This window comes from Xenopus laevis, chromosome 2S, assembly GCF_017654675.1.
Source record: "Xenopus laevis strain J_2021 chromosome 2S, Xenopus_laevis_v10.1, whole genome shotgun sequence".
In the NCBI taxonomy this organism is placed as follows: Eukaryota; Metazoa; Chordata; class Amphibia; order Anura; family Pipidae; genus Xenopus; species Xenopus laevis.
This window is the reverse complement of record NC_054374.1, coordinates 122,778,209-122,794,373: the sequence shown is the minus strand read 5'-3', so window position 1 is coordinate 122,794,373 and position 16,165 is coordinate 122,778,209.

The following is a 16,165-nucleotide window of genomic DNA, read 5'->3' as shown; positions in this document are numbered from 1 at the left end:
ACTAAAAACCAAAGCCAGGTCTCCACCTTTATATGGAACCGACTCATGCAGAAGCAAATCTTTAGTTAGATTCTTGAATATATCATTTGATATATGTCATCTGAGCAGATGGAACCAGATGGAAGTGATATGGACAAAATTACTGTAAATGTGTTTAATCAGTAACGAGAATGCGTGCTTCTTACATTGTATTAGGGAATATATCAAGGGAATCCAATATAAAATTGACGCAGAACAGTTGGTATGTCAATATTTATACATTTACACCGAAAGGAGGGTACAACATTCTGTTTTCTTTTTAGATTTTTGTTTTTAACTGTATGAGAACATGTGATAACAGACTTGTTACAGTCATAAAAAAACACAGTATTTACAATTAGAGGAGGGAATTAGGGGAAGTGAAAAAGGATAGGGGGGGCTAAGACTGAGTAAGGCAATGGCTGGCATGGTACCAGGATATGGAATGACCTTGCATTATACAAGATTATTTATTCATGAATATTTTGGTTGATTATGTCCAAGCCATATTTCTCTCTGTATGTTATGAAAAGGAGTATCTTCAGTTCTGTTCTGGTGGGCCTTTCTGGGTGCCCATGTGTTTTGAAATTTATTTTAAAAGCTGTTTTTATTTTTGATAGCTTTTGTCTGAATTTCACTAAGAGGCCTATTTACTAAAAGTCTACTTTTTCTCAAAAAAATCGCTGCAAGAAAAAGTCACAACAAAAATTAATTTTGAAAAATTAAAAAATGGATCAGAAAAAAATGTGAGGCTTAATAAGTAGAGTAAGGAGGCACCACTCGCACACCCTGACCTTCTAAACTGGATGCCTGATGCACGGTGATGGAGGGATCGGCACCCTCCAAATGGCAGTACAAGGAAAGATTTACTGGCACTTGAAGGCTGGTGCAAACAGGGACAAGCCCTTGCGTTTTTATTAGCAGAAAGGTGCAACTTTTCGGGGATAAAACCCCTTTGTCAAGCATTAATAAATAGGCCCCTTACTATAATAAACCATTCCTCTGAGGGTGGGTTTTTATCTTTCCACTTTTTGGAATTAGAATATACACTGCTTGTAGCATGTATTGTGTTAAGTTGTCTTTGATGTTCTCTTTTTTATGTTTGTCATTATTTGGTAGTGTAACTTTTATCTTATTAGGTGAATTTTGATGCGTGCAGTTTGGATTATTTCCCTCCAACAGTGTTTTAATAACCACAGTTATAACAAAATTGAAGCCCCAATTTCTTTTAATCACACTAAACATTTTTCAAATGCATCTGGATTAAAAGATATAAAGGATAAAAGTAGTGATGAGTGAATCTGTCCAGTTTTGCTTCGCTGAAAATTTTACGAAACTGAAAAAAAATTTGAAGCAGTGGTAAAATTAATTTTTTTCTTATGCCAATTTTTTTGTCTCAACAACAAAATTTTTCACAGCAGATCTTTGTAATATGCAAAATTTCACTGCGAATACATGCGTGGCGAAAAAATCCGCTCATTACTAATTAAAAGGTATGCAGGCTGGCGTATTGTGCCTGCTTGAGATATTACATTTGTGTGATAATAATTATATTTTTGTCAATGTTGTGTGTTGATTTGATGATTTAGTTCTGTTTCCCAATCCCCAATTTTGTTTTTGGGTTGGCTTATATGATAACAGTTTAAATAGTGCTGTTTTACTATGATTTATGCTTTCTTTGGTGGTCAATTGTTTAATCCATATTACTGAACTTTCATGGTGTTCATGATGAGTGTTTGGGTGTAGTTTATTGTTTGTATGTAGGTCCAGCCATCTCTTGGGTGTTTTCCCCATATGTTAAATTCTGAGAAGTAGTTTGCCATTTTTTTCTATCACTCATTAAGGTAGGTTTCCTTTTTGATAGCCTCCACCAGGAAAATTCCTCATTATACAAGCTTTTATATATTTAAAAAGCTCAAACTGAATAGTTTGTGTTTTTTTGCAGGTTAAGGTTTTGTGTCCGTGAGACTCATATGGTTCCATAAATTTTCAGTGTAGCAGAAACACTCAAATGTTTTCATAAACTGGGAAAATAAAGTTGTAAGAGAATATTCCCATTAACTTCGCTAAAAACTCGTCGGCTTTTCTTTCAATTTTTTCCAACTATTATATGTTTCTGAAAATTCTCATATTGTGAAAAAATTACAAGTTGATCTGTTTGAGTTCCAGATAAAGTTAAAGAGTCTATCAAGAGTTTTGAAAAACTGGACTTGGGAGGGTTTGGAATAGCTATAATATTTTCAGGACTATCTTTTTTTTTTTTTTTTAAACATTGATTCTATTGAATCCCAAAAGCAGGTTCCAACTTTTTAGGATATCAGTAATAATGGTTAACAATGGATTGTATTTAAGGGAGATATTATGGAGTGTAGAAGTTTTTCTCCTTTTATCATTATTGCCTTAATATTCAAGTGTAAAATATATAAACTTGTAAACCTGTATATGGAGCAATTGTGTGGGCCAGCAATACAAACAGATTGCTGACCTCAAGAACATAATAAAAACATATATTTATACCATTTCAAGTTGCAAATTTCCATTTTTTAAACTCAGATGCCTCTTAACATGGTATATTCTGATTGGCACACTTGAGTATTGCTTAGACTCCTGAATATGCATACCTTACCGGTATGCATAGGTCAAAGGTTAAAAATATGTGAAGATTTTCATAAAACATCTTTAAAAGGAAAGACACACTCTGCTAAATGTTTAAACCTTACAATACCTTGGCAGCTTGATTATCACTTTTTCCACTGTTTTTCTTTATTCTAGTTATTCCATCAAATCCTACCACTTGAACAGTTTAACTTGATCACTCAAAAAGTTAACTTTTTTTTTACAAAAAGTGGGAATTTGGTATTTGAATATATCCAGAAATTATGACATCAATGTGATGGGGTGAATTTAGTTTTTTATTTGTTAATGTTAATTAACTTTGCTGGCCAGTAAAATGTGTAAATAACTTTGTGTATAATTTATGTAAATACTTTGTTTAGGTGTAAACTAGTTTTGGTTAACAAAGAAGGCTTACTTTATTTGAACATGTGGCTCAGCTGTGGTGACAGTATATGTAAATGGTGCAAAAACAATTGTATATTGAAAGCTGTGTTTGCTATATGTTAATACACAAGAGTGTGCATGGAAGGCTTTACTTTTATATATACTAGTGCAATTGAATGTACAAAGTTTCATGAAGCACTTACCTAGAGCTCTCAGAGAGGCCACTTCCTAAAGGGATGGGCAGCCTCTCTTAATGAATATTTATAGGGTAGATGCTGATCACATGGTGTCAGCATAGAGCAGTCTGGAAGCTATAAAAGGCTGCAGACTGAAATCATTGAGAGTCTGTATTAAACCTTTGTGAGAGGTTGTTCTGGCGCTCAGGTGTGTGTTTGCAGGGTTACTGCTGATCTCCTGCTGGTGAAAATGTATACTGCATTTTTGCACATACATTGATTTCTGCATTTGCTTAAAAAATAAAGCATACATTTTTCCACTGAAGATCTGCCTGGCTACTGAACATACACGCACCCAGTGACAGTCATATTTGTTAATTTATTTATTTGAAACTCAATCAAAAATATATACATATAAAAACGTATTAATGGATACTGAGGGGCATATTTACTTAGCTCAAGTGAAGGATTCGAATGCTAAAAACTTCGAATTTCAAAGTTTTTTTGGCTATTTCGACCATCGAATTGGCTACTTCGACCTTCGACTACGACTTCGAATCGAACGATTCGAACTAAAAATCGTTCGACTATCCCACCATTCGATAGTCAAAGTACTGTCTCTTTAAAAAAATCTTCGACCCCCTACTTCGCCACCTAAAACCTACCGAACCTCAATGTTAGCATATGGGGAAGGTCCTGACAGTATGGCAGAATGATATCTGAAAAATAAGTACTCCTTTGTCTCCTTAAGATCAGTACTTCGCTCCCACTGCCTTCTCTATAACATAAAGTATTTTAAAGGCTAATTTCAATTCTGTTTTAAATCTATGTTGATCAAAACAAGCCCACAGAGTTTGAAAGACTAATCCTATAAAGAATGAAGAGCAAAATGAAGTGACAAACAAGCATAAATCAAAAGATAGAAATGTGCAGGGGAAAAATTAAAATTCAAGGTACTGTAGTACAAAGCAAAAAATAGTATAGTACTTGTAGTATAAAACCTGGTATTGTTTAAATGTGTCTCATTGGCAGCTGGAAAATCACATGAATGCAAGGATTTATATGGCCTATCAAAAACAAACCATACTTTGTATAAAAAAGAATATATATATAGTGATTGGCGAATTTATTCACCAGGCGCGAATTTGCGGTGAATTTGCACGATCCGCCGCCAGCGAATAAATTTACGAAACGCCCGCGAAAATTCGCCGGTGTCAAAAAAATTTTTCTGAAAAAACGAGACGCCGGTGCCGTTTCGTGAATTTTTCGCCCATCACTATATATATATAAAAATATTTAGAAATACTATTCAAACCCATTATATATTATAAGTACAGTTTGCATCTGTGTTGTTAAAATTGTTCTAACAAATCAGCAATGCTATAGAGAGGGGTCGGAATTGTTCAATTTGTATTAACGTGACACTTGAATGATATTCACTGGGTCAAAGTCGACAGTACAGTCCACAGAAGGACCCTGGAATTACCTCCAGCAGTACCAGTCCCCTGTGTCAATAGACGCACTGCATCAATTTTTAAGCAACCAATATTACTTCACACTTCACATGAAATTATCATGTAAGAAATCAGTAATAGTCACTTTTACTTTAATAAGGACAATGACAATTAATGTGACTTTATTGTTAATTTTGTTAATTTCCTACCTTGAAATGCAGAAAAATAGAGATGGCTACATATAAAACAGTTTACATGCAGTTAGCTATTCGGCTGTTCTGAAAAAGACATTTTCAAAAAGCTACATGTGTCACTGCCAAATACTAACATTTCAAAGAAAAAAAAAAAAATATATATATATATATACAAAAGCTACGAATAGCTGTATATGGAGCTATGAATAGTTGATATTAGAAGTTACCTCGGAGTTCCATGATCTGTATAAAAACACTCGGCCTTGAGTCATGAAACTCCTCTGTAAATTATAATGTCCTTATAATTTACAAGAGGGGGTACTTTATTCAATATATATATATATATATATATATATATATATATTTATATATATATATATATATATATATATATATATATATATATATATATATATATATATATATATATATATATATATATATATATATATAAAATCCAAAAAGGTAAGGTGCACACTGGGATCCTTTGTAGCTTTTTTAAAAAAGATAAATTTTATTCAATACATGTTAAAAGGAGGTTGACCTCCTTTTAACATGTAATGAATAAAATGTATCTTTTTTAAAAAAGCTACAAAGGATCCCAGTGTGCACCTTACCTTTTTGGATTTTCTATGCAGCTGCAATTGGCAGCACCTGGGTCAATTGCTCCAGTGGTGTGCTGAACCGTTTGGATTGTATATATATATATATATATATATATATATATATATATATATATATATATATATATATATATATATATATATATATATATATATATATATATATAAAGAGCAACTACTTACCTATGCTGGTGTCCCTGCTAGATTCCTGTAAGTATTCATTTGAGTTTTAATGGTGGATGGCTTCAGTTTAATGACTATTATCCATACTATCAAGTAGTATCCAACATGAGACAGAATAAGCTATCAGGACATCCTGGAAATAGACCCTAGCCTTTGAAGACCTCTCTTTTTCTGCTCCTTGTGATCAAATACGATCTACGGGGTTCTGTGCTAGAATTTGATTTTTTTAAGGGAATTTATCAGGTGCTTATTTGTGCTCATATTTATTTTCCACAGTAGATGTCCATCTAATGTTATTTATTGTGTTTCTTATTGGTTGAAGGAAAAAAACCCAGGGTGAATGTGGCCAGTTTTTTGTCTGCTCCTATCTTAGATAGTGTAGTGGTAGAAGAATTACATTTTAAACTGCTATGTTTAGTTTGTACACTTTTAAAAGCATAGCAAGTGGCAAGTAAAAAGGACAATAATTATAGAATCTTTGATCTGGAAGACTTGGGACCTGGCTTTCTTAAGATAACCAGTCTCTCTGCTGTGCCTTGAGGCTACTAAGACAAGATGCTTATGTGTACAACAAGGAAAAAACCTCTCTGTAGTAATAAAACAGTACTTTGTACTTGTTTCCAACAAGGATCTAATTAATCCTTATTGGAAGAGAAAACAGCCTATTGGGTTTATTTAATGTTTACCAGTGTTTATTTAATGTGTACCAGTAATTCACTTGAAGTATTAATATGCTATGTGCTTGCACATAATACAGTAGTAGATGTTGTTTGCACTTGATCCAAACAAATACTAGGGATAATTTACAGATGCAAGTGAGCAAAGTGCATTTTCACGTGCAATTCACCTTGCTTCTTTACCCAGAATGCAGCATTTTGCATATGTCAGGGGAGTCATACACAGTTCTACATGAAACACACAGAAATGCAGCTCTTCTCTTTTTATTGGGTGCACATGGCTATGGCTTGATATACATACTGCAGCACTACTAGCACTCCAATACATAGCCCCCAGGGAAAACTTATTTTTTTAACTTAAAGGTAACATTTAGTTAAAAGAGACACTTTTAATTACAAAGTTTGTACAAAGATAACATTCTCTTTTTTCACTTAGTTAGGACTGACACATGGACACTGCCTTGATGGGGCACGTTAGCTTATGCATTCTTTTTGCTAAAAATTTTACCTTTAAGTTGTGCAAAAATAAGTTTTCCCTGGGGGCTATATTTAGGAATGCTGGGGTGAAGTTGTGCATTAAATATATATATATATATATATATATATCATTTATTTTTAGAGAATAGTGTCTCAAAATATTACATTCACGTCTGGTTTTTCGATTTCTTTGAATGCAACCTAATATTCTAGCATGTTCTTTTAATCAGAATTTTGATGGTAGAACTGTGGATTTACTGAAGAAAGCATGATTCATGAATAAGGGACCTATCCTGTCCCTGTGGAAGCTGAATAGAGAGGAGTGCCCTTTAGGGATATTCTAATTTCGCTGCCTATATTGCTATGCACAATTAAAAAAATCTGTATATATCTATAACTAGAGCAAAAATAGTGCAAACGACATATTTAAACTTCGAAGCTTTCACATTTTACACATTTTCTAATAACTTAAACTGTTAGATTTGAAAGCTCCTCTACTTTACATATAAAGGATACTAATTTCCGTAAGGGTTAATAAAACAGAAATTTGTAAACTTACCGCATACCTCCCAACATTTTGGAAGTAAAAAGAGGGACAACAATTTTTTTTCTGCATGTAGCGCAGCAATTTTTTGACCACACCCCTTTCGGTGGCCACACCCCCTAATTACCATGTTTGTTTTACAAAATTTGGCTGGTTATGGGGACATTCCCCATAGGCTAACATTGACTTTGGTAGGTTTTAGGTGGCGAACTAGGGGGTCGAAGTTTTTTTTTTTAAAGAGACAGTACTTCGACTATCGAATGGTCGAACGATTTTAGTCGAAGTCATAGTCGAAGGTCGAAGTAGCCAAAAAAAAACATTCAAAATTCCAAGTTTTTTTTATTCTGTTCCTTCACTCTAACTAAGTAAATGGGCCCCTTAGACATCGCAGACTGAAGAACTTTTCTCCCAAAATCTGCCTCCTGTGAAGTCCAGATATCAAGCTTTGAGAAAGTATGCAGACTTCTCCATGTAAGTGCCTTTCAGAATCGTTCTGCTGAAACTTTACTTCTTTCAGCCCAAGATTTTCCCTAATAGCACGATTTTTTTTAGATGTTTGCCCAAAAAGGTCGGATCTTTTGGCTAATTTCAGCACAGACCACAGAAACTTCAAAATAGGATAGGGACCTCTGCCACTGATTTATAGACAACCTCGGCAGGTCTGAGATGGCAGATTTTCAGATTCAGGATTTTTATGCATAGGGCTTTAATAAATCTGGAAAAATTTAAGCTCAAAAAAGCCCCCGAAAAATTGGAGTTTTGCCCCAAAAAGTCCAACTGGGTTTTAGTCAATAACCCCCCCTATGTGTAGTGAATTTAGTTGACATTTAAAAAAAACCTACAGCCTCTAAAAGCAAAAAAAGAAGCCTAATAAATATTTACTTTGCAGGTTGCTATTAACCTGTTTAAATAGGCATTCAATTTGCAAAGACTTTACCCAGAGTAATACTTAAAATATATCACTACTGATTTTTCTACGTAGCCATATTTCTGAAAAGCAGATGACGTGGGAGTCTTACGGAACATTCACTTAAATAGCTGAGATCAGTCACATTGTCATGAATACTGATACCAAAAAAAGAATAAATCTATTTTCAGAGGATTATGATCTGAAATATTGATTCAGTCAATTTAATTGAATTTTTACTTAGACAAGTGATTACAAAAATGTTGCTCCAATATTAATTTGTATCTACTTTGGATAAGATTATCATTAATTTCTTATCTTGTCCCCAATACTCTTTTATTATTCATTAGCATCTCTCTTTGCATGTGTAAGAGACCTTGATGAAACATGTTTATTCATAGATTAACCTTTTTAAATAATTCTAACAGCTCTCTAACAGGAACTTTCCTGGCATGCCGAATATCTTGTCATTGTTTCATTATTTAATCCCTGCACTTCATCTTGCACTTGAGATGCAGAACATGTATCATACCATTCTTCCTACTGTTCTTTTTTTTTTTCCAGTGAAGTGTCCTCTGCAGTCTGATTCCACTGGGTAACTTTTCACAAAATACTGCAGCACAATTGTCTACTGGAAGACTAAGCGACAGAGGAATTTCTGCAAAACTTGAGTGCGAGTATTGATTTATGTCTTCTTTAGTTCATTGCAGATTTGTGACCATGTTTTTGTTCTTTGTTCTTTATAGCTTTCATTAGAATATTCACTTTTCAACTTGTCTTTGGAGACAGCTATAAAGGTGACATTGCATATCATCCCTGTTCAAATGATCTCATGAGTTTATTTGTCGTGCAGGTTTTAAGTGGTGAAGAGAGTAAAGGGAGGACTTCACAGAAAGGAAAGACGTTTTATGAAGAATTCACTTTTGAGCTGCCAGTTCATTTGCATTGTATTCCACTGCTGACAGTATGAAGAGTGGGGGAACATAAAGAACATCCAAAATGTGTTATATGTCTGTATGTAGCTATAGCTTAATTAAATAGAAGGAATTGCACATTGTTAAAGTAAATCATGGCAACGTGTGGGGGATTTATTGGCTTTGTCATGCACTGCAGAGAACAGACTCCCTAACATATTGTTTCCATAAATGTTAAAACATATTATTTAAGATACTTATTTCAATTCAAAATCGGGAGTCCATATAATTATTCAGCCAGGCCCAAGGGACCCGCCCCAGTTCCAAAAGGCAATCAACTGCAGAAAAGTTTATATCAAAAACGATATATAAGTCCCAAGGCCTCTTCAAGTAAAAAAAAATTAATTTATTGTTATTCACATTAAAACAGTATCTAGTACATGCTACCCCACATATCGCACCTTACGCGTTTCGCACCCTCCGGCGCTTAGTCATAGGTGTATCTGTCAGTAAGGGGTCGAGTACAGAATTTAAACCCATGTGATCCCGCCCCTTTTTTTGTTTAAAACCAATCAAGGGTCACAAGCAATTATCCCTGCTTCGTATTTGTTAACCCATAGTGCTTATACAGGGTGTATGTACCATTTCAGTTATATAATAGTTTAAAGTTCTACATTGTATTCAAATTATTCACTAACAACACAGTCCATAAAGTTAGTTATTGCACAACATTGTATTTTAGCAGTATATAAACGTTTATAAACCAATTAGTTAATCTCTAACCTTGCACATATTCCATTATTACCAGAATTATATCGAATGTAGACACTGTCATCATTGTCACTGCATTCCATTAGTAGTATTGTATAATAAGTATATTCCTTTATCATTATAAACATTCAGGTGTAACATGTCACGTCAAATTCATAATTAAGTCCTAATGGCAACCGCGTTCCTAAATGAAAAATCCAATAAACTTCTCTATTTTCCAATAATTTCTGATGATCCCCTCCCCTTATTCCTAATCTCACCCTCTCTGTTATTTAAAATACTCCCATAGGTGGTAAAATCTAAAGCTCTTGTTGTCAAGGAGTTACCAAGTTGTTGTTTGCCTGACCTGGTGTTTTCCAGCAATGTTGGGTCAAATGCATCTGACTTATAAGGAGTTTATATGATGCATGCTCAAAGACATTACTTGGGGTTTTATGTATTTTAATTCATTATATGTTACACAGATGGCAACATGGCAGTTTCAACATGTAACAGGAGCTGGGAATTTCCAGATAAGAGGTTTTTTTTTAGTTATGCAGCACACTATGCTTTAAGGCTACTCAGAATTTCTAAATATTAAGACAACAACACAGGTTTGATTTATCATTTATTTATTTTATGATTTATACTAACTTAAGAACAAGATACAGTTTTTTTATTATTATTATTATTATTATTATTACGATGATAACCGGTTTAGTTTAAGGTAATAAATCCCATGCCAGTGCTAACACATAAATAATAATAATAATAATAATAATAAAAAAAATAATAAGGTTCTTTGTGCAGAAAATCATTAACCTGATTTTTCGCTTGAGAGTATTGAATACAAAATGTTTACACTGCAATGTCATCATTTTATAGATCTTATTATCTGGAAGAGGTTTCTTGTTATATAAGAAGGTAATGTATTCAGCAGTAATGACTGTAAATAATCCAGTCTGTTTAAAAGGAGGGCATTTTTTGGTAGCACAAAATGTCTGTGTCCTTAATATATTGATAATGGATTGAGTGCAGAAGACATTTTGTATTTGTCTGTATATACTGTATAAAAAATAAAAAAATAAAAAAAAAAATATATATATATATATATATATATATATATATATATATATATATATATATATATATATATATATATATATATATATATATGATCCGCACTCACAGGTCTTACTGCTTAAATAAAAAAGTTTTTATTACAGCGCTTACAGCCTAATGTTTCTGCCTCATCCGAGGCCTTTCTCAAAGTGCATTAATCACAAACATGGATGCATTATATACATACACTGGCATTGGGTCTCCATAGTTTGGGTCTCCATAGTTTGTCTACTAAAAAATAATTTAAACATTAAAAAAACCTAATAGGCTTGTTTTGCCCTTAATAAGGATTGAGTATGATGTATGTTAGTTGGGCTAATATACAGTACAATTGCTATTTTATTTTTACAGAGAAAATGAAATAATTTTTAAAAATCTGTTTTTATATTAAAATGGAGTGTATAGGAGACAGCCTTCCCATAATTTGTAGATTTCTATACACATGCCTCAAATTTTTATTCTATTTATTGGTTTCTGATTTCTTTGAACTTAATAAATTTTGCACACACATTTTTGAAAGCATAATAAAAATTCACAAATTTAGTGCAAACAATTTTTAAAAATTTTAATTGTAAATCTGATAAAAATGGAGTGGGTGATAAATCCATTTAGGGGGTTATTTACAAAATCCAAATTGTTATTATTTTATTAAAAGAACTCCCATTCACAATTTTACCTTATCTATCAATAAATTAACTCGAAAATATCTAGTGAGGGAAAAGACTCAATAAAATCATGAAAAAATCATATTATTTTTTGGATTTGATGAGTGCAAATTATTCGGATTATTGTACAAAACCCAGAGAAGATCATGATATCTTCCCACTGTAAAAGGGACATCTGCCATTGACTTCTACATAACCTTGGCAGTTTTGAGATGGGGGATTTTTAGAAGCCTCTGCATGTAATAAATCTCTAAAGATTATAGTTTTTTTCCACAAAAAATGTGTTTTTCCCTTTAAAACGCCAACCAGAAAAATTCAGACTTTAGTAAATAATCGCCTTAATGTTTGATCATTTAACATCCCATTGGAAAAAGCTGTCTTAAATACTGTAAGTGCATTCATAGGAATGTTTATGATTTCCATTGTATATACATTTTCTAGCTATTTGTTACAGATTTTTAGTTTTCTCTAAAAATCCACTAACACTTTCAACCATTTATCATTCCATTACATGGCACATGCATAAATCTTTCTTACTTGAAGTAGCTCTTCTAAAGGTGCTCCCAAAAGGCGCTGGGAACTGCATCTTTTTTCATGTTTATGATTTTTAGAACTTCATTGTGAAGTAATGTAACTAGAATTTTCATTTTATCAATTGCCATCTGAACGCAGCAAAGCTAAGGCCGTTCTTACTTGTTTGCCTGAGAAAAATGTGGGCCATAGTGTATACATCAATTTTGTGCTTGCATTTTAGATGTAGTAATAAGTCATCAATACTGTTTGCTGTGTAAAGTAGGTCTGACAAGGGTCTAGCTATGATTTTCCATATAGAATCACATACAAACTTTTATAAGCTATTCATTCTACAAATATATCTATATAATATAAAAATGGTTGCTGTTTACTCACAACACTGTTGTTTTGCCCATATTTCCAGTGTAACTTTGTGGCATGCGTGATGTTTGCAAAAATGTGTTGAAACAACATTAGCATGATATTCTTTTAGCACAAGTCTGTATATTGATTCAAGCCGCTCTAGTTTCCAGGGCTCCCCAACAAAATTACATGCGCACAGGATTCAGAAGAGGCAGGACACAATGGTGCATTTGTCACAACCGGCTCCCAAAATCCAGAACAGGTGCTAGGCTCCGCTTCTGCCTGTTGCAGCCACCTTTCATTTCAGGAGGAGCCCTCTGCTATTTGGATGCCCCCAGGTCTAAATAAGAAAAAAGTTCGAACAAAGTTCGAACAAAGGGGCACGTCGTTATAAAGTCTTTGGACGGAAGGCACCGTTTTTGGAATAGACAAAGTGTAATCAGACAGGCTGGGGTCGGTGCGGGCAGAGTACTAGCAAGGTCAGACAGGGCAAGTCGTGCAGGCAACTTTCAAGTATAGTCAGGCAGGCAAAGGTCAATACCGGTAGAATCAGAATAGTCAGGCAGGCAAGGGTCAGGATAATCAGAGTTCAGAGTAGTCAGGTAGGCAAGGGTCAAAACTGGAATCAAACAAGAGTAGAATCACACCCAGATACTAACAAGTTAGACCTAACAACGGGCAATGAGTTTGTGCACAGAGCCCCTTTAAATATTAAAAATTTTGCACAATTGCGATGACGTCATGATGCTTGCAATGCACCAAAATCCGGCAAGGGAAAAAAGAGAATAAACAAGACAGGCACCCCGTCGAAGGCGGGGTGAGCGTCCCTGCCGGCCCACCAGGCCACCAGGGTGAGTTCTCACAGTATTATAAGCAGCTGTAATAAATGCTATCAACAAGCACAACATTCCTATTCATTTTAGCATGACCACACTTGCATCTGTCATTGCAAGTGACCCTAAGGGGGTTATTTATTAAAACTCAATTTTTCTAGTCGAGTTATTTTAGTGAAAAAATGAAAATTTTTAGAAAATAAAATTTTTTAATTTTTTGAGATTTATCATGACGCCCCTAAAATTTCGATGCCCTAGGTTCAGGCCTTTGTGGCCTCACCACAAATCCGGGCCTGTGTATACAGTATATAAAACCTAAATACTGTTTATGAAATTTGACTCATAACAAGCATATTAGATTTCAGTCTTCAAAGGCATACTGTAGGTTCCATTTTGAAACAATAATATCAATTTGTGTACATATACTGTATACATTTATGTACATGTTTTGTACAAATCTTAAAGGTAAGGTTAACAAAGAATAATTTCTTAGCAATATTAGACAATTTTAACACTGGTAATATTTTTCTTTATTACAATCAAGCTGAGTTTCCCAAATTAAAAATAAAAATGCAGAACTATTTTAGCGGTAGCACATTTTTACAAGCTCTTATAAAAGGAGCTGCTGCCTTCATGATTCACAAATAGCTGTGTGCGCTGCTATTTCACAATATTTTCAAGCCTAATCCACCTATTAAAATGTTTATATGTGCAGTTTCCTTTCAATAAATTAGGCTTAATAGAATAGAGTACTATCTACATGAATTCATAATGCGAAAAAACGGAAATAGTTTCAACACTAAACAAGCTCTCAAAGGTGTTTGGATTTGTCTCATAATAAGCAAGAATAAGAAGAATTGAAAGCGTTTGGAATACTTCTTTGTTATACTACATTTGCTAATTTAGAGGAACAATTTCTACCAGCATCTTTACATTATCTTTTCTGAACTTTTAAATGCTTTAATGGAAGTTTTGAATGTAGTATGTTGCACAATATAAAGGAATAATTTTCCCTTATTCCACATATTTCATTGCATTAATTTGACATTTTGGAACTATTTTTTTCCCTTTTTCCTTATGTGTATATTCTCTTTGTGTGTGTGTTTGTGTTGGCTGCTACTTGCACTACATTCACCAGTGCTGATGCAAAGTAGCCTCTACTGCACGGGTTTTATTAATCAAATGTAGCCCATTGTCACAGCCGGGCGGCGGGTCCCTGGCAATGGGGAGAGTAAATTGAGAAGCTGGAGTTTTGTTACCAAGTCCCAAGTTGGTTAATGTAACTTGGTTGGTGGTGTTCCTCTCTAAGAGCGTTGGTCTCTGGGAGGGTATGTTGTATTGGTGGTAGCATGCAATCCAGCGTACCCATCATGCTAGAAGGCACAAGCGGTTGGTGGCTGGTATGATTGCATGCACCTAATGGTCCATTGCCAGGGGCCTTGCAGAGGATTATAAGTTAATGGTGCATCACTGTTCATATTTGTATGTTTACAATGTTGTTAATATAAATTGTTATTGATATATGTGTTATCTATTGTTAAATTATATTTGTTGCTGTGGCCGAAAGATTCCAACAAATAAATGGACGGTGAGTGAGTTGGTTATTTCTAGGTCAGTTTGGGGGAAGGGCAGGTATTTGTCTCTGCCCATGTCCTGTGTGTATGACATACTCTCCAGCACAAATGTGTGTATGACATAAGAGCCTTGTGAGTACCACTACCTCAGTGCTGTGGTTTGTCCTTTCCCACAGTTGTCTACAATTCAGCAGTAACTGCATGATTTTTCATTAATTGTAAGGTATTTTGCTTGTGTTATAATCAGAATCAAAATGTTGCCGACACCCAATAAAGTCTATTTTTTGATGGGCGGCACCATCCAAGTTTATGAGTGTCAATTCTGCGGCGAAACAAGGCAAAAAAATTCACCCATCCCTACTTATTATATTAGATAACACTTGAGCGAATTCATGAAATGCATTGAAGTCAATGAGCGTCAAAATTTATTTTTATGCACGACAATATTTTACATGCTCCAAATGCAATTTTGTCTTTTTGACTTTTTTGTTTCTGCAACTTTTTTGTCCAAATGCATTAAAGTCAATGCCCATTTTTTCTTATGGCAACTTTTTTGTCTCTGCAATAATTTTGTTGCAGTTTCGTGAAAAAATTTGTAGGTGATGAAGTGCGGAATTTCCATGCCTGGAGAATAATATGATTATCACTATTGATAATAAAAGGCAATTCAATTTGTCGTTCATAAAGCCATGCTGATTACTACTTATAATGCCAGTTTCCAGAAAATAATCTTGTAGGAGCGTTAGTTATTTAAAGTGGCAACATTATTGTAATTTTTTTCTATATGCTGAAGCTTTTGATTATGGGTTTTCACACAAAATCGGCTGGTACATGAGGTTGCATTTCTTTTGTAATGGAAATCTTGGGGCATAGCATATAACCTGCATTTTCTGTTTAAAGCACATCAGTCTGTATATCTTGAAAGCATAAAAAACAAATCATCTGGATCAGTGCAGAAAATGCAATTTTTAACACAATCTGTTCTTTACGACAAGATGCTTAGTCATTTTGACTGACACACCTATGATCTGGCCTGTTGATTCCTGTTGAGACATAATACTAAGAAACATTTTGTCTACACTGCATTGTCACTCTGGCATAAATTTCTAGTGAATAAATCGCAGTACTTTTAAACCACGGTATATAAAATTCACTATCCAAGAGCAAACATGTCAAGC